The sequence below is a fragment of the Phyllobates terribilis genome, unplaced genomic scaffold, assembly GCF_046119375.1.
Source record: "Phyllobates terribilis strain yellow unplaced genomic scaffold, ASM4611937v1 Scaffold_607__1_contigs__length_977875, whole genome shotgun sequence".
In the NCBI taxonomy this organism is placed as follows: Eukaryota; Metazoa; Chordata; class Amphibia; order Anura; family Dendrobatidae; genus Phyllobates; species Phyllobates terribilis.
This window is the reverse complement of record NW_027363367.1, coordinates 170,414-176,043: the sequence shown is the minus strand read 5'-3', so window position 1 is coordinate 176,043 and position 5,630 is coordinate 170,414. Positions and strand designations below refer to the sequence as shown.

The window sequence follows — 5,630 nt, the reverse complement described above, 5'->3', positions numbered from 1 at the left end:
TGGGACAATGGAACAATGGAATAATGCAAGAATGGAACATCATTGCACGTGTCATAATGGGCTCCTGGCCTTTATCTGGCTGTGCTGCTGCAGTCAGCTACAGTCTGCAGGGAGCCTGTAGACTAGGAAGAAGGTGGACCGCTGCTTGTTTGTTCACTAATTAGTTATCCTCTCCCCATCCCCTTGTCTGCAGGTACATGGGACATTGGGGGGGAGGGGAGAATGTTTGAAAATAGGCAGACTCATGCAGATTAAAAATGCATGCGTGGGCTGCAGCTGCAACAAGCAGTAAAGTTGTTGGTTTTAAGATGTCTATTGATGAACAACATGTCCTCCTAAGGGGAGTCTTTGTCCCTATCCCTGCAATGGGTGCATTCTTGAAGCCAGGGTGCAGTCATAGGCCAAAACCAATTCAGGTTATCGCTTCTCGGCCTTTTGGCTAACATCAAGTGTAGTATCTGTTCTCATTTAGTATATGTGCTCAGCTTTTACCAATATATTGCATTGCAATGTTATCTATCTATCTATCTATCTATCTATCTATCTATCTATCTATCTATCTATCTATCTTCCCGGCTGCTTGTTTTCCCTCTATCCACACCCTCCTCTTCTTTGATTGACAGCTCTGGCTTCATAGAACCAGAGAAGGAAGGAGACAGAGGTAAAACAAGCAGGTGGGAAGGTGTATATAAAGGATTGGCCCACGCCGTGATCCACGGAGCGCTTGTACTTGGTTTCAACAGTCATTCTGTGCTGACAGTCCCTTTAAAATCAGTGTTTCCCAAACTTCAGTCCTCACGGCCCCCCACAGGTCATGTCTTCAGGATTTCCATAGTATTGCACAGGTGAGAGAATTCCGGATTCCTTGATGATACTTTCATCACATGTGTGATACTGAGGAAATCCTGAAAACCTGACCTGTTGGGGGCCATGAGGACTGGAGTTTGGGAAACACTGCTTTAAATGGAGTGGTGCTGCAGTTTTATTATTCAGCAATTAGCAGGATCCCCCAACAATTTCTTAAGCAATGAGAAAATGCAGTCCCTAATGATGTCCTCTGACAATAAGCGGATGACGGACAGCAGATGCATTGGGTTCTGCATTTCTTGGAGAATGGGATGGGGCAGCTTCTGTCTTCTCAGTGATACAATCAGGAAGGAGATGCAGCGTGAGACAATCCCTGTCTACATCTTTGATCTGATCATCAATACAGAGGGCTGATTGGTGAAGACAGAGGGAAAGGCTAATAAAATTATTAAAAAAAACTTCGTTTTTCGGCTGCCACTTCCTCTGGGGTCAGTATGCCAACCTCATTGACTTCATAGCACTTGCCAGAGTGGGCAGACACGATTTATTGCCTTTACACACGTCACCTCCACACAGGGCGATGCTGCTACGACGCCTCTGTAGTGATCAAACGTTGAGTCAAACAGCAGGGCTTTAAGAGGGCTGCCCTTTTCAATCTTGGGACTAAAACACAAAAATAAGACATCCTGTTAAAGGGGATAAAGGTAAGTAAACCGCGTTCAGTCCAGAGTGATGAATTCCAAAAGACAAAGTTTATTCCGCCATCACATAACGTTTCGACCTGTTATAGGTCTTTATCAAGTATATACAAAGACATACAGGGATACTGATCCCCTTTAAGGAAAATCAGTGGCCAGAACCCTTTAAATTCCCCTTAAATGGTCCAAAACTGAAACTGTGGGAACAATATAATCCACTTAGGGTTCAAACTTACAGTCAAGGGTTTGATAAAATTATCTACACCCTTGTGTCTCCAGAAAGCATAGCGTATGTTCACGTGCTGAAAATGCCGACCAGTGCTGGTGAGCAGAGGTCCGCAGCTTGTGACACTCCTGCTGTAGTGAAACTACAGGTCCCAGCAGACTGACGGTCTCTCATCAAGTTATGCTGGGAGCCGCAGTTTCACAAATAGTGCTAGAGGATCCATGTCAGAAATATGAGGCTGCCACTAGGGTTTCTCCCACAAATATGTAATCGGACGTGGAGCAGATCTGCACGTGGATGAGCCATATTCTCTATCTGTGAACATACTACTCCTTCACTCAGATTCTAAGTGGTTCTGCAGCGCATCTGTGCAGAGCAAGCTGTCAATCAAAATCCGGGCCGGGTTTACAGCCGTCGCCCCTGATATAGCGAGCGGTGCTGTGATCCAAGACTGTAGCCGCTCCGTGCACAACGATGAGTGAAGGCCGGCGGCTGCAGGGAGGAAAGAAGTTAATTTTCTCCCGGTACCTACACTATCAATAAGGCGGCCGGGCAGCATTGTAACAATATTTATCTGCAGATTAACCCTATACCTGCAGGTACATAGCATTTTCCAAGGTGACAGGTTCCCTTTAATAAAGAGAAGATGGATAGAGCCGCATTAGTCCGTACTCACGGTGGAAGCCTCCTGACAACTTCTTGAAGAACACTTTCCACATTTGTTCCAAGCTTCCCCGACATCTAATAGAAATAAACAGAGAAATGAATTTCTTAATACAGTTTAGAACTCGGCTACAACGAATCAGAAGAAATGAAACCTGTTTGAAGCTGACAAGCAATCAAGCCCCTCCGTAAGCCACACAGAACATGGCTACTTATGTCATCTGCAGGTGATTAAAGGAACCTGTCATGCTGAAATGGTATAAGATCTGTAGGGGGGTGTTGTAGAGCAGAGAAGTTGATCAGACTGATAGACATATCTGTGGGAAGAGAGTCAGCAAAACTGGCATTTTATGCAGTGAAAAGTCCTGCCGTATGTACACTAGTCCAGTGGGCGGTCCTACTAAGTGATTGACAGTTCCCTGTATGACCATGCAGGCAAAGATAGCTGTCAATCACTAGTAGGACCGCCCACTGGACTCATCTGTACAAACAGCAGTATTCCACTGAATAAATTGATACAGGAAAAACATCTATCTTTGTACCGTATTAGCCAGTAGATAGAAGAGTATTTAGATTTGAGAGTCCTCAGTGGTTGATACCATCTTTTCCGTTAGCCATTAAAAGGTAACAAATTGCAGGCTTTCCAGACTACTCAGGTCTCAGGTCTGCCTGATGAAGAAGCCGGAGTAGTCTGGAAAGCTTGCAATTTGTTACCATCTTTTCAGTTAGCCATTAAAGGTATCAACCACTGAGGACTCTCAAATCTAATGAATAAATTACAATTTATACTGAATCTTCTCCCACAAACCTATATATCGTTCTGCTCAGTTTCTCATGGATAAAGCCTGTACATCTGAATGGGGCTTTAATGTTGTTATTACAATCATGTAACCGCAGATCACAAAATCTTTCATATGATCATTTTTTTAACACCTAAAACCCCAATGGATATTTATGTTTACTAAAGGATTCCTTTCCCATTCTTTTGGCAGCTCTTCTTTAGGTATGGACACAGACCGGCATCCGGCATAAAGACATCTGGAGACTTTTCCTTTTTCTGGGATATTGGATAATCTTCTTCATTTCTAACGCTTTAAATCTTTCAAATTCTTTCCGAAAAATGTATCATAAAGGGACTTTCTCAGGTCAGTTTTGCTTGTGGTTGTGTTACCATTATTTGTGCCAAATGTATCAAAGTGTTGCACGATGTTTGATAAATGTTTATGTAGCACTTCCATCTATCTTTATTTATTTTACTCACTTATATAGCGCCATTAATGTCACAGCACTTTACAGACATTATCATCACTGCCCCCATCGGGGCTCACAATCTACATTCCCTAGCAGTATGTCTTTGGACTGTGGGAGAAAACCGGAGAACCCGGAGGAAACCCACGCAAACACAGGGAGAACATACAAACGTCTTGCAGATGTCGTCCTTGGTGGGATTTGAACCCAGGATCCCAGTGCTGCAAAACAACAATGCTAACCCCTGAGCCACCGTGTATCTTTATCCACTTTTAACGTCACCAGTCATTCTTAGACCTGTGTAGCTTACCAAGCCCAATTTCTAAAAGTTGCAAGAGTGCTGTAAAATAGGACGCTGCATATTTTTACGCAAAAATGATGCATCACAAAAGGGTTTTTTTTTTTTTTTTTAACACCAAAAATTGATGTAAATTCCTCGCTACATTGCCCCTTTTCCAGCCACATTTTGTAGAAAAAAATAAAAGACAAGGTACAGACAGCGGAGTTAAATTTGCCTACAGGAATGATTTTGATCTGGAGCGCATCGTACCCGGATACAGTCACTAGCGGGAACGTCAAACATCTTCTCAATTTGTTTCTCCACCCTTTCCGGATCTGCATTCTTCAAGTCTATCTAAAAGCAAAAGTATAAATACTAATTATTTATCAAAGCTGGACAACATCTAGAAACCATATAATAAAACTGGCTTAAAATATAGTGTGAACAAGAGTTTAGGGAGAGATGTACAACTGGCTCTGGCCTATAAAAGGGATTGTGTAATCGTACAAAACTAGCAAAAATGTAAAGTGCCTGGAAAACAAGGAACGTGCAATTTACCTCTTAGTAAAATCCTATGCTTTCTCAAGAACAGAGGAATTTTAATTTCATATATTTTTTTTAATCAAATCATTTTTATTGAAAAACTCCAACTACAAATATTCCATCTTTCAAATAACATACATGACATAGTAATTCCATAGTAAAAATATGAACAAAGTATCTGAACTTCAATTCCCATAACCCACCCTAAACCCAAATCCCAACACTCCAGAGAGAACCATTTTCAGAGCAGTTCTAGAATAACGGACTATAGCATTCGTAGAAGGGGGAAGAAGATAAAAAAGTGACTAACAAAGGGGTAGCAGCGTTTTAATGTTATCATTTACTGCTTGATGCCTGAGCCGGGGAGTGCACGCTGAAAACTGTTGCAGGCTGCTGTAATCACAGGACACAAGCAAACAGCATGGCATTTCCTATCAGCAGGGAGGAAGTAAAGGGAACAGTAATGAAAGTCTCCTCCTACTCCGCTCCATATTGAAATGAATAGTGTGCATCCTACAAATGAGATGCATACAGCAAACAATTGATTTTCCATACATAGGTTTTGAGTTGACCACTGGATATACACATGTGTATCACTAATTACCAGAACTGGAAATCGAAAAAAAAGACGAGCAAGTTTGGGGTGAATCCTGCCTTCATTACTGCACAGCCGCTCAGAGGGATCGGTACTAGGAACAGCAGGAGTGCCGGCGATGTTCACAGATTTACCTGCTGCGGGACTGAAGGAGTCTGATCGTGCTCGGCTCGAAGCTTTTTACCTGGTTTACGATAGGAATAATTGAAAGCTGTGCTTCAAAGGAGAGGAAGAAGTTTGCCACCGTTTGCGCTTGAATACCCTTAAGGGGGGAAAAAAAATATATACATATATACAAATACTGAAACATCTAAATGCATTAGAACATCAAACCTGGTGAACCGGTAAATGACTTGTCCTCCAGGGATACAGGCTACTGTCATTCAGTAATTATTGAATAGGAATTTTACATTTTATGTGATCACCACGCTAGAATGTAAATGGAGAAAAACACAACACAACTCCTCACCATGTGAAGATATTTTGTGTTATAGAACAGGATTTCTGTGGAATAACAAGACTGATTTACTGTGTATGCACCATAGCCTTCATTTGATGTCACTTACTTAG

The 5,630-nt window shown here is 42.1% G+C and overlaps 1 pseudogene; it reads left to right on the top strand.

Annotated features, from left to right (window-relative positions):
• The first annotated feature begins 419 nt into the window (after window positions 1-419).
• On the top strand, window positions 420-537 carry LOC141233745 (U2 spliceosomal RNA; annotated as a pseudogene).
• Window positions 538-5,630: the final 5,093 nt, after the last annotated feature.